At 40.3% G+C, this 14,804-nt stretch overlaps 1 protein-coding gene across 1 annotated transcript in view; it reads left to right on the top strand.

Annotated features, from left to right (window-relative positions):
• shank1 (SH3 and multiple ankyrin repeat domains 1) overlaps positions 1–14,804 on the top strand; it is a 74,319-nt gene that overhangs the window by 6,050 nt on the left and 53,465 nt on the right.

Genomic DNA, 14,804 nt, shown 5'->3' with positions numbered 1-14,804 from the left:
ATCGTGAACAGCGTTCAAAGACTATCCAACTAAAGCGAGTTTCATGTTCTTTTATCTGCGAGAGGCTTATTTGATTCAACCAAACAGTGAAATGTGTAATATCTGTGTAAGCTGCAGGCATTGGGACATAGATTGAAATCAAATCATTTTTTGGTTAGTAGGTGATCTCGTTTGGCAATTCATACTGCACTTTCAAATGTGGTAAATGGACTGAAATCATATAACGCATAGTCTGACCACTCAAAGAGCTTTATAATAAATACACTGATAGCAAAGGCTGCCAGGCTCATCAGAAACTAACTAATCCCACTCACACACACTAACACAACAACGGCACAGCATCAGGAGCAATTTGGAGTTTAGTATCTCGCCCAAAGTTGCTTCAACATGCAAGCTTTACCGCCTGAGCCACATCCGCTCAGAAGGTAGATATTAGGGATACCAATGTATCAGCCCAACATCGGTATCAGCCAATATTTGCCACATTTTATGCAGACTAAATGTTGTGTTGCTTATTTCCAACTTAAACAGTGGATAAATAATTATCTCTGTTTTCCAGCACTGGCACAAATTTCACGCAAACACTGAGCTGCTCCATGCAGCAGGAAGGACACTGTTTACCTCCACCTCTCACATCTATGATGAGAAGAGAACTAGGCTGAGCTGCAACAAGGCAGAGATACTTATCTTTGTAGATTTCTCTGTTTCCCTGGCAACAAAAAGGTAAATAACTAACAACAAAAAACAACAGTTTTCAGGCATATTGTTATATTAAACATAAATCAGTATCAGACCAGAATTTCCCAGGGCATCCCCAGGTAGATATTCATGAAGATTCTTGCAAATCATTACCTCTCTATGCTGCTCCATATCACTTCATGGACATTATGAATTTAGACTGTTTCAGTCAGTAGTTAAACTTGTTCATAAGCTAAAATATATGTCAACTTGCTTGTCAGTCCAGTCCAAGACCTTTGTGGTGGCGCTGAGATTTCTGCTGACGTTACTGTCGCTGTTTGTGACTGGGCGCTTTGTGCAAACTAAAACTGGTGTCAGGTTTGCAGCTTGTGATTGAAAGGTGTCAAGCTGCTTCGCCTTGTTTTTGTCACAGCGTAACTGTGTCGGGGGAAACAGCTGCAGCTGATGGAAAATCCTGCCTGCGTGGTTTAGCTTTTGACTATACATTTTCTAATGTAGTGATTAGCTTTGATATTACAAAAACAGTTTACAGAAACAGTTTATTATTTTCTCTCCCTCTATCCCTGCAACCTTAAATAACAGTATTATATCTCAATTTGTTTCTGTGTCTCAGCCAAAAAAGAAAAGAGCCTAATTCAGTTCACCACCGCTGAGCTACGGCCCTCTGCTTCCGTATTGCGTTACAGCCTTTTTCAAACAGTAAGTGATCTGTCATCAAGATGCAATGTGTTATTTTTGGTTTTCATGCTGATTCTGCCTCTCTGCCTGCCTCCTCCTCCACCAATGAACTTGTCATGGGCAGAAGTGTGTGTTGGTGTGTGTGCATGCACCTTATCCTCTTGTTTATGGGTGTCCGTTTGCACCAGCAGTAGGCAGTAGTGGGTGTTTTAAAGTTTATGGAAGATGATGAATCGGCGATGTTCAGGCCAGGGATGGTTCGGGCGTCTTGCTGCATTAATAATGGAAGCACAGCTGGCAGTATTTATAGTAACAATGGAGGGGGGGGCATGGCAGCGTGAATGGGAGGTGATATATGAGATACAGCACATCCTGCCAGCTCGCCTGGACACCAGACACTGCGAGCTCCCTCGTGGTTGGCAGTGCTGGATGTGAAATTGGCTCACAGAGGGTGGAGGATCTGATGGTGACACACTCACAATAACATGCTCAGACTTACAGTGTGCGTGCATTTACACACAATACAACATGTCCTCTCTGCAAAGTTAAGGTGTTTCATCAGAGGAGGAGAACAAAAAAGGGGAAGTGCGGCTGATGATTAGAAAGTTGTTGAGGTTGCCAGTCCAAGCTATAGGAGGAAAGAGAGAGAGAGAGAGAGAGAGAGAGAGAGAGAGAGAGAGAGAGAGAGAAAGAAACTGAATCTGGAGGGAAGTATGCATGGAAAGAGGCGAAGGAAGGAGATATAGCCTATAGGAGTCGTTTGATGTGAAGCCGTATTGATTGGCCTACATAGCTTAGATTAAAACAGAAAACATGTGATGGCTTTCCCCCGTCTGTGATTGGAGTTTATGAAGCCTGATTAAATCTGTGGCTTATGATTCGTTGGGCTCCTCGGCTTCTTTTGTTACTTTGCTGTCACTTTCAAGCCAGATAACAAGATGACAGTTGCGCATCAAAAGCGGCCGAGTCCCAGTGGATTATTGAAGTGAAGGACAAGGAGGTGAAGCTGTTTTTGCACAAGACAAGTAAAAGGATGGTGATATCATGCAACAACTGTACTCTCTCTTGACAAATACATGGCAGTGTTTTGAATGCACTTCAGTTCTGTGACATTTGTGGAAGAAGAACTTAACTCAAGAGTAGCAATACCACAATGTTAAAAGTCCTAAACATGAAAAGCTTACTCAAGTACAGTTCAGTATTATTGGCCAATTGTACTTACATCCAAAGGACAAATTCTCCTCCGTGTTGTATATATATAATGTATTATAGAATTATCACTGATGCATTAATGTGTAAGTAGCCTTTATCTTTTTTAAATGGAATTACTCCATACTGATTACTGTTGGGCAGTTTAATCTGCAAAATCCCTGATCTCATGAAAACATTTCTGTATATAATTACATCCTGAAAACCATATTTCCTAAAACAAGTGAAAAAAATCAGTGCAGCAAGAATACTGTATTGTTTGTTTAAAAATGCTCTAGAAAGGATTGGAAACAAGAAAGAATGAGGCAGATTGCTGCATGAATTATGAAAAATAAAACTTTATTTAAAAGAATAGTTGAAACAAGGGGATTTGTATTGAAAATAGGTTGGGATGTTCAGTTTTCCACAAGGAGATTGTGTGCATTATATTTTCTAAGCGTGTGTTTTGTATGAAAAATCCTATTTGCCTCTGATATGTAATGAAGTATCAATAGAAACACTCATAGCTACTCTGTAGCTGATAGTCTGCCTTTTTCTATGAAGAAGTGTGACAAGTGAAGTTGTGACAAATCTTAGTTGATATAAAAATGTTCTTGTTAATTCAGTGTTGATGATTAATTGGTATTTGTGTAGTCTGTATGAAAGAATCCCCCAAGAATTGCTAAGTATAGAGTAGGTGAAAGATGTGTTTAAGTAATGTGTCTATCTGGGATGCTGTATCTGTCTGAGGAAATAGATTTTCCATTCAAAAGCCTTGAAACGTGAAACCACAGACCCTCCAGGAAGAAGTGCTGATTCAGCCACTGCTGAACCGCAGGGAGCTTAAAAACTCCCTTCACTTGGTCAAACACAGCTTTTTCAAACTATGACAGCTTTGTCCAGCTTTTGGCTCTCTGTTCGTTCTACCTCGTTTTGTCGGAGAGTGTAGAAGAGAGTATGAATAACAGCTCTCATCGTGTCTCCTGGTTCAAGGTGTTTAATTCCAATCTCCGCATAAAACCTGGCTTTTTAGTCTTGTCAGAGCTGCACGCTCATCACAACCTCCCAGCTTTGGTCAACTCCCAGTGGGTCAAGATCAAAACTTCCAATGCTTCGCCAGCTCTGCTGACGGTTGGTACTTTCTGACAGGATTTCAAAGAACGTTGTTCTGAAGAGGGAAGCAAAACAGAAATCCAGCAGGCTCTTGTGAATAGAACCAGTGAGACATGTGAAGCTTTAGAAAACACAAATGATGACCTGGAGGTTGCCACATGGTCCGGCTCTCATTTGACGCCTGCGGCCAAAAAAACAGCATCCACCTTTAATATTTCACAGCCCCTCGTATGTTCAGGCAGTCTCCTCCCCTACAGCAACTCCCATTGTGGCTTATTTATTCATGAGCTCCCCATGCGCTGCCAACTAATAGCCCCAACTTGGCCCTCAGTATGGCCCTAGATACCAGCAAGTGGGTCCTGCCGCTCTGAGCCGAGCCACCACTTCAGCTCTTCAGCCAGACAAGAGACATGAGTCTGTGTGATTTAGGATATTACTCAGCTCTCTCTGAAGCAGGCAGCATATATAGCTGCTAGCAGAAAACAAGTACAGATTCTAAGCGGTCCCACAGAGATTTAGAGGCGATGACGAATAAAGATGATTAATTAGCAGGCTATTTGAATGAGATCTCAGCACTCTGGCTCCCGAGCTGATTGACTGTCTGCATCTCTTCTGTGGAGAATAGAGAAGCTTAAACAAACACTGTGGCCTCTTACATGCACGCAGAGAAATACTGTTTGTGCTTGTGCAAGACGGCTTTATGGTAAAGTGGAGCTGAAACGATTAGTCAAATAATTAAGTAGTCAATTAACAGACATTTTAAATATTTTAATCTTTTTTTTAAAGCAAAATGATCAAACATCCAGTTCTAGCTCCTCATTTGAGAGGATTTGCTGCTTTTTTTTGTTCATGTGATAGTTAATTGAATATATTTGTCTTCTGGATTGTTAGTCACACCAAACAATACATTTAAATATGTGACCTCGGGTTTTAGGATATTCATTTTTCATTATTTTGTGACATTTTACAGGCAAGCAATTAAAGGTCTAGTGTGTAACATTTAGGTGGATCCATTGGCAGAAATGAAATATTCACAGCTATGTGTTCATGAGTGTACAATCACCCGAATATAGGAATCTTTGTGTTTTCGTTATCTTAGAATTAGCTGTTTTTATCTACAGATGACACGGGTCGCCTTCCAGGGAGTCAACCATGTTGAACTGCCATGCTTCTACGGTAGCCCAAAATGAACAAACCAAACACTGGCTGTAGATAGGGCCACCATAGTTTCGCCTACACACTACACTGCCCGTTTTCATTCGAAGGAAGTCAAATACAGACGTGAGTGGTGTGCAGCTAGTTGCAATCTGCAACTAGATGCCACTAAATCCTACACACTGGCTAACATAAAAATGTATAGATATTTTGCAGTGATACAACTGTATCGACTATAAGGTACAGTGTAAAGCAAGTGATCTCTGGGAAATGCAGTGTAAGTACACCACCAGTTTTAGAATCACTGAAGATTTCAGGATTTATCTCATTTTTAACTGAATCAATACAGTGACAGCTCTTATGGGTAGAAGAATATCCTTTACAGTATTGTTATACTATCACAAGCCAAAACTTTTTTAAAATAAGAGCCGTAGCTTGTTGCTTAGTCAAACACGGGTTGCTTTGTGTGTGGTTCTGACATTCATCAGCTGTCAAGATTTTGACAGGTCCCTGTAAACAACCAAACCTCTGTTTGATCAATAGGCAAATAAATGAGCAATCCTCTGGCTCAAGGGACATCAGCCACCTTGTAATAACATTTAAATTGATATTGCAGGTGACCTATGCAGTCCACAAAAGGGGGAGGGAAGATAAGCTTCAAGGCAGGAGAGAAAGAGAAATCTTACTAACGCTGATCACATTTTTCTGATTTGACTGGCCAGGCTTCCAGCTAACGTTTATTTAATTGATTTTATGGTCTGGAAAACATGATGTTGACTGGAAAATACCTTAATATGTGTTGTGAGTCAAGGTTTGGTAGCCTGAGGCAAACACCATTTTGAACCACAGGGAAATAGGCTATGAGGTCACTCTTACCCCTCAGGAAGAGCTCGCACGCTCATTTCTTTCTTGTGTCTTTATGTAGTTTCATACACCCACGCACATCTTCACTATAATCCACTGTTGTCTATATATAGGGAGCCCTCCGGGGTTTTGTTTTATTGGTTTTCCCCAACATGTCTCTAAATCCGCTCCCTGTACTACAGTACTGTTTCTTTTGATGCTCAAAAATCAGAGAGACAGAATTGGATAGATGTCTTTGGGCTTATTGTCGGCATGAAACGTTTTGATTTCTCATAAGCATGAATGTCTTGGTGACTGTTTTGCAGTTGAACTGTTGTGCTGGATGGAAGACATTCATGGTCCCCAGATAATGAAGCATAAATGCAATAACTTCAGTGATCCTTTGACATCGTCACACCCCATTTAAAATGCAATCTGTATCCGGACACGTTATCCAGATGCCTTTGCACTTACACATGGTATTTTGAATGCGTTCTTGCTATCAGCATTGAGATCGGATCTCGTGTGAGTAATTTGAAACAACAAATTCTTAATTATTTGTCCGCTCTTGTAAATTTGGCAGATGTAAGTTATTTAGTTGTTTGTATAAAATATATTGTGTCAGCTTATCACAGTTCACCCCATCTGTGCATATTTAGGCACTTTTATGGCACAGAATAGACAGAATATACGTGTCTCTTTCAGCCTTCTTACTTGCTCTGTAACTGTATCAGTTGTTGTGTACGGATGTACGTTGTATGCATTGCGTTTATAGCTACATAGTGTAGATGTGATGGTATGGGTGAGAGTAGAGTGCACGGAAGGGAGATTCTGGGACACCAAATGTGCTTGCGTTCTTTTTGTAGGTGTCCTGGTCCTAATTCTATGAAATTTCCATGATGAGAACACCAGTGATGGTGTCGTACACCCCGCCCTTTTTTTTTTTTTCAAACTCAAACCAGGTTCCTCCACCGGTGCTCACCCTAGTTTAATAGCACAAGGGATGGTTACATCAGAATGTGCGTAGAAGACACGTCTTCATTCTCCTTCACACAAGATCCCCTGGGTCCCTGCAGTTTAGAATGACATTTTCTGTGATGTTCAGCTCCCACGTGGGCACCTTAGTGCTGGAGGATGATTACATATGTGCTCAATTGACCAGAGGGTCAGAGTTTACACACATTATTAGCCTTCATCCATCTGCATCCACAGCTTCACGGGGGATGGCTGCAGTGATAGATGTGCATGCAAGTCCTTGCACACACAAATAGGATGTGCAGGAGGTTTGCGATGACCATTTTTGCACATCAGAGTGCCATTTTGTGTGTCGGTGTCAAACAAGGAGGGAGGGAAATTGGCCGTTCCAGTTTAGTGGCAGGAAAGTGGGGCGATCTGTTCTTTGGAAGTTTCCCAGTGAAATTTCCTGGGGACCAAGACACTGAAAATATCTATCTATATACACGCTATGTCCTACATAAAAGAGACGGTGAACCAGAGAGAGAGAGAGAGAGAGAGAGAGAGAGAGAGCACATGAAAATACATGTGTGTCTGGGAGAGATAAAAAGGAGAGAGGGAGGGAGGTTAAATGTCACTGTGCTGGTTGGATATCAGTCTTTTGATGGCATCACACAGACAGCTGAAAGATTGAAGCTTAGTAGAACCAGGTCAAGACTGCAGCAAGTCACCCAGCAAAGTTACCTCATTTCCACTCTCACTTCTGTCACATGAAAACTCCTTAAGTAGAAATGCTGCCTCATAACCCCATTTTCCTGTGCTCATCGTCTTCTGCCACCGACGGCGGGTTGAAGTGTGGCGTGAGCGTGTGTATGAAACAGGATTTATTTGGATTAAATTTACACCTGGCAACTATGTCTTGAGTTAACAAACAGAGATCACATCCATCTTTCCCTTGCCAAAACACAGATTTGCTAAACATGCCACTTCCTCCTGTGAGGATTGCGTCTTTTAAAACAGATGTTAAATGGCTCATCTCACTTGTTCCCCATCCATGAATATCATTTCCTTCCTGACAAGCGTGTTACCACAGGAACCGCCAGCCACCTGTCTCATTTGATGGTTTTAGCTGGAGTGCATCCTGGGTAAATTTACAAGTTCCATTACATCATCATTTCACTAATTGATTACAATACAACAATGCACAATGCATGTTAGAATGAAGAAAAAACTGCCCCAAAACATTTTAGCCCTGCCTAAAAACAAGCAAGCGGTAAGGTATCTTTCGTGTCTGGATTGTTGTTTTTTTGACTCATTCTCACAGACGGACCAAATGTAAATGAAGTGATGACAGCCTGAGGTATTTCCAGCTCAGAATCATCCTCAGTAAACATCCGGTTTTGGTGGTGACATAAAGGTCTGTTTTTTAATATCACACTTTCCGCAGTCTGTGTTCAAGACTTCTAATTTACAACTAATATTTAGTGATCATTGGGGTGAGCTTCAGGTGTCCATAAGGACACATAAAACAAATTCACAATGTCTATCATGTATAGACTTTTACAGGCTGGCGACAGAGCAACAATGAGTGACCAAAATGCTGTTCCACATGCTGGAAAAGGTGCAAAACACCATCTTAAATCTGGGACTTAACAACCAACACTATTGAAAGCGACACTGCTGACAGAACATATAAATGTAAAAGCTGTCAGATGTTTGCAAACGTACAAATGAATCTACAGTAAATGTGCCAACGCAGGGCAACACAGTGAAACATGACACTGCTACTAAAATAAATAACGTTTCCATCATCCTAAAGCCCATTAACTCACTATGTGTCAATGATAAATACTATGATTGAATGGCCACATTTAAAGGTATGGTTTGACATTTTTGGAAATAAGCTAATTCAATACTGAATATCAATACCATGTCTGGACAGTTATTATAAAGCCAGTAGCCAGGAAGCTTAGCCTAAACAGCTAGCCTGGCTCTGTATGACAAAATCCACCTACCAGCAGCTCTAAGCCTTCTTAAGTCAAGGTTTATTTAAAGTGTCTACACATACAGACAACAATGAAAACAACAGAAGAATGAACAGAGTACAACCAACAGATTCTTAAAAGAAAACTCCAGCGTTCACTAATACTGAGGCTTTGTTTGTCAAGAACACATAAATCCTTATGATTTATGTTATAAAAAAAACTAACTGGCTTGGGGGCCACTGCTGCTACTGTCATCTCATAGGAGGCCCACTTCAACATTCAAGTACTACAAGAAAGAGCAATATTCATTCAATCATCTTTGTTGTTTGGAGCCAATATGGCTCCAATTTGTTGTTTGGAGCCAAACAACAAATGAAGACCCTGAGACCAGTTTTTATTTCTATATGAAGGTGTACTTTAAATTTATAGGAAATAGCTAGTAATAATTATTTAATCCTGTGGGCTAGATTATTTTATATTTTTGTCACAGGCTGGAGGGAGGGGGCTGAGGGGCCTGAAATTGCCCCCCCGGGCTGGCGGTTTGAACTCCATGTTTTAAACAGTGGCGCCTCCTACAAATGTTTCATGTGGCCACTAAAAATCTTGGTTTAGCACACTGGGGGTCGGTATGTGGGAGAATGACGGACAGTCAGAAGTGGCTGGTTGGCTTTATTTTCCAGGAACTATAATAAAAAGATATACATTATTGATCAAATTATACATTATTTAACTTAATGAATTGATTTAAATGAATATTACCTCTTGTAAAATATCAGATAGAAGCGAATTATGCATACAGTACTCATTACTTAGAATTATTATGCATATGAGACTCGTGGGACACAGCCAGGCTTTTCCTTATGGATGAATTAAGAAAAACTTGGCACCATGCTCCAAGATGGCCATTCATTCATTGATTCATCTACAGCCAAATGCTGCAATTTCTTGTCCCTTTTTTGAAGGCATTATGGGATACAATTGATTGTGTTCTGATGTGAGGATGTTCTTACTTCCGTAGTGAAGCTAACATCTCTGATTGCTTGACGAGGTGTAGGTTAGCCGGGTTAATACAGTTTTAAGTTTGCCGGGCTGACTGAAAGTGTTAATGATGTGACCTGAAACTGAAACAGCCCTCCTAGGAGAACGGCGAAAGATAAAGATTTATGACAGCGAGATATGAAGCGGAGGAGATGATTATCACTTGTTGGCATTAGGCAATATCTAATCTCTCCATCGCCCTCTTCATCTTCACTCAGATAGACACACATAAGCTCACACACACGCAGAGCATTCATTATGAAGGTTTTTATGTGTGAGTCATGACTTCTCTCTCGGGAACTGATTATCACTTTCTCTCATAATTTTCACTGTGTCCTGACCTGTTCGGGCTTAATTGACGATGAGTGATTCTCTCAAAAGTTTGGATTCAGCCTTTTAACTCCACGTTCATTTTCTGCTCCGTCCCTCAGGATCAACCAATATTTGGCTGATATCAACCTTGAAAAAATATAATGAAGAATGCGTGACAAACAGGTCTGTCACTGCAGCCACTTTCAGAAGGCTGATGACAGTGTGGTGTGGGTGGATTTTACTCAGCAGCTTCAACGTGTCAGTCTGTAAAACCTGCAGTGAAACCTACCCACCTCTGCCAGCTTCAGGGAGCTCCTCGTTTTATAAAATAACATTCATTATGGCTTTCAGTGGTGCGTTTTTGCATCCTGCGGGGGTCTAAAAGCTGTTTCAGAGCCTTTTCCAACACGACAAGAATGAAATTCTACAAAGAGAGGACTCCTTTGAATTTTTTGGCATGTAAAATGTGGAAAAAGGCCAAATTCAAATACAAGGAATATCAATACTAGCTCTGGCTTTTGGCAACTTCAACCACAAAATGTTGGTGGTGGTATCATGGTCCGACCCCATCTTCATCCTGTCTGCCTTCTGCTCCTCTCTGCTCTCCACCATCCGGCCCTGTGAGTTCACACCTTTCATTTCACAGCCACCTCTCACATTCAGCTCTCCTTCACTGTTCTTTTGTTTCCTGGTTCCATGACAATGTCTCTGCAGCGTTTTTCCGTTTCTATCTTCCCTCTTCAATCTCGCACTCTCTCTCCTGCAACATGTGTGTCATTTTCTTGTCTCTCTGGCACCTTTTTTTACTTTTTATTTTTGCAATGTGCTACTCTCTCTCCTTAGCTAACCCCCTCATATTCGCTGCTAACATGGCTCTATGGATCACTCTGTTGTCCGTCCACCACTTTTAGAAAGAGAAATATCTTAATGGATTGCTATAAAATATGATACAGGTATTCAAGTTCTCCAGAGGATTCATCCTAATGACTGGATCAGCTCCAAATTTACAGACATTCATGAATTTTAATGACTTTGGCCATCCTCTTAAGTTTCCTTTAGTGCTGCCGTAAGGTTGACAACCATTGAATGGGTTGCCACAAAATTTGGTAGATAGAAGATATTAAATTTCCTCAGAGAATTTATCCTGATGACTTTGACGATCCTCTAATCTTTTCCCTAAGCACTAACGTGAAGTTTAGATTAATTTTTTTGAGCAACAAATCCCAACAACTATTGATCAATTGCCATGAAAGGTGGCACAAACATTCATGCCCCCCGCAGGATGACCTATACTAACTGTGTGTAACCGTCGGATTTTTCCAATTATTTCTTACCTGCAAAACTAATGAGATTCCCATTTTAAAATTCCACATCATTTTATTACCTACCTTTCTTTTTCCCTCCTTTTTTTATCTCTGTTGCTGTTTTCATCTCTCTCTCTCTCTCTCTCTCTCTCTCTCTCTCTCTAAACACACGTGTCTTACATTACTGCTCCCCCCTTTGTCCTCTTCCATCTCCTTCCTCTCTAGCTTCCCCTATCTTTGATTACTCAGCACAATGCAAAAATATGGATTGTTCACTTCCATTTATTATCATATCTTCTTTAGGTACCGCTCCCCTGGACTGTACCAACCTTGCAACTTTCTCACTCATTCTTTTTCTCTTTGCCCTTGTCTCTTTCGTTCATCAATTCCCTCCAACAATTTGGTTTCCAGCCCTCTTCTCCTCCCCTGTCATCGCTCTCTCTCTTTCTCTGTTTAGTCCCACAAGCTTGCTGTAATTTTGTCATTTTTCTTCCATTCCCCCAGCACTCTTTTAAATAGTCAGAAACAGCTTTATATAAGAGGCCTCATTAGTTTTCATTTACATTTAATGGAGGCTTTTTAACCTTTTTCCCAAGCTTTAAAAATGCAATTTATATAGCTGTAGCAACTTTAGAATAAGAGCCAGCCCAGTTAATACTCATTTATGTTTACTTTTACTTAGGTGCTGTAATTAATTACAATGATTTTATGGATCTTGACATACTGCATTATTTTCTCCACTTATCCTATGGCTGCATTTTCCATTTACTGCTGTTGACATGAGGATTTTAGCACAAAGTAGGCAGAGAAATATTTAAAATGCCACATACTGGTTAATGTATCATGAATAATGATATAATACAAAGTAATAATTATGATTAATTCATAATTTGTCCTTGGTTGTCAAGTGTTGCAAGTCGGTGTCCTCTGAGGTTCTTGTAAGTGGGTGATTCAATCTGGATGTCGTGTCTGTTTAACTTCTACAGTTTGCTGCACACTCGTCTGCCATCTCTGTCTTTCTTCATGACTGCGAACAGAAGTTTTCTTGCTAATAGGCTTTCAAAAGTTGGAGGCAAAAAATACTGCCAGAGAGAGAGTCAGTGTTTGTCACAAGCAGTCCAGCACTGAGTGTGTTTGTGTGAGAAGTGAGGAAGAAAACGAAAGCGAGACTGACATGTATTCTCCGAAACAAGGTTAACAAGCAGTTTAGCTCCACATTCAGGTTTAATATTGTGTTTTTTTTGTTAGATCAAGTGAAGGATTGTGGCAAGAATTCCAATTTTCTGTACAGCAGTTTTAATTTATTTTAGGTATTGCCTCCAAATGGCACAAAGTAGGTACATATTGCTCCACTGGAGTCAAATAAATAATACTTGATTCAAAAACATTCTTGGAACAGGTTGCATTAAAGTTGTGATAATCTCCCCTTACTGCCATGCCTTTATTTTTCAAGAAGAATATGATTTTAAAACTCAATACCAGCCTAATTGACATGTTGAAATGAAAATTCTTCGCCCGTATACGGGTGATAGGTCCTGTTGTCCCCCCTCTCTCTGTACAGTTTTTATTCTCCCTTCCTGTTTCCAACTGGGCAGCTGGTAGTTTTTATGTCTCACAAGGAAGGCCTTGACATTATATGCCAAACACTTCTTTTCCTATCACAGCATGACTCTGATTCCCCCATTTCTCTCAGCTGCCTCACCACACACATACACACACACACCATTTACAATTTAAAGTCGCCTCATTATTCCATGTGCTTGATTCAGTCAAAGTAAAATGAAAACACCTTGACTGATAGTTGTTTTTCCCACATGGATGAATGTTTAGATGAGAAACTGTTTTTTGAAATTCATTTTTGTGCAGTTTTGTTTTTGCCTAGTGTTCTGATCACTGAGGCAATTCGTGTTCAAGTTCAACTAGTTGTCACATAATTGTAAAATGAAAAAGTGCAATATTCTTGACTCAATACATTTAAGACAATATAGAGTAGAACTATTTGGTAAGTAAAGTAGAAAAACCTTAAGCTTAATTCTGTCTCTCTTAACTAAACGTTAACGTGTTTCTACAGCCCGCTCTGCTGATTGGTCAGTCCTCTGCTGTGAATCCGAGCTCCGTCTCTCTCGCCGTTTGTTATTCTGCTGTTTGGTTCTGTGTGGAGCTGTCCAGAATGTAGTGGTGCTGAAAATCCTGAAACAGCACGCAGAGCCAGCAGGAGCCACGAGGGACAAATCTGTTATCTTGCTCAGCTTGTACTTGAACACAGCGCTGCATCACTGATGCTCTGAAGTGGCTTCTCGGCTCTCTCAGGGGTCACGGCGAGAGCAAAACAGTGTATAGTTTATCACACGAAGAGCTGTTGTCCATTATGTCTATATAGCAGAGTGATGAATCCTCTGCTTTTAGAGTTAGACCGATATATTAATTTACTGAGGAGTTTTTTTCACACAGCTTCAGGGAACTGAATAAGTCAAAACTGCCCTTTAATTTCATTTTGCCTTAATTAACTACAATCACAAAATAATTTTATTATAGGTATTTCAATTATAGAATTATTTAATTACACATTTTTAAGGATATTGATTGAATATAGGGCTCCCGATTTTAAGGTCCTTGTTGATTACAACCAACAGTGTGAAAGTGCCGGATGTAACAAACAATGCACCAGTTTTTCTATCTTTACCAGCAGTTTAAAATCAAATGTTGTTCCTCCAGAAAGCATACATTTACAAGGCAAATCTAATCATTTTTTAATTAGCTTTTATAATGAGTGAGTTCATTTTCTGATGTGCTCATCGAAGGTCAGGGCAATCCTTGCCCAAAATGTTTTGATATTTCTTGTGTAAAAGTGTTGATGGTTGCTCTAAACTAAAGGTCAAGAGATCACCAAAACACGATGATTCATCTTCTAGGGACAAATTCCTGACCACCTGCCCCAAGTTATGGATGTACAAATAGACAGATGGACAGAGAAACTAGGTGATAGCATTAAATTTGGGTCTCTGAGCTACAACGGTCTTGAAATGTCTTTTATATCTGCAGAGGAAAACTTTCTTCTAAACTTTTATTCTCAATGTTATGTTCTTAATATAACCTCAGTAATACTAGCTGCACACAGTCCTAACTCATATACTATTCTGTGTAGTAGTGCCTTCTAGTATCTCCGTATATATTCCCATTTAGTACAATACCACCCACCGTAGTGAAATAGTGATATGTTTCAGGCTTCAGACTCTTCAGCAAATCTCGACTTTAACAGCACAGGCAGGATGTCTGGCGAGAGTCTAGAAGCTGAAAATTAACACCACAAGTGGGTTCATTTATACGTGAAGTGTGAATAGTATGTCATCATGCGGTGAGGGTTAGAAGTACTGCATGTCTGTAAGTGAAGCAGTCTGTTCCCATAGAGACCAGAGTTTGTTTGTGTGATGTGGTATGGAGGCCTGGATGCAACCAGGAGGGAGACTTACCTCTTACCAACCACCTCCATAGTTTTATTCTGTCTCTGTTCTGAACATGTCTTCTCTTCCCTCCT

Source organism: Dicentrarchus labrax, unplaced genomic scaffold, assembly GCF_905237075.1.
Source record: "Dicentrarchus labrax unplaced genomic scaffold, dlabrax2021, whole genome shotgun sequence".
NCBI lineage: Eukaryota > Metazoa > Chordata > Actinopteri > Moronidae > Dicentrarchus > Dicentrarchus labrax.
This window is presented reverse-complemented; position numbering and strand designations above follow the sequence as displayed.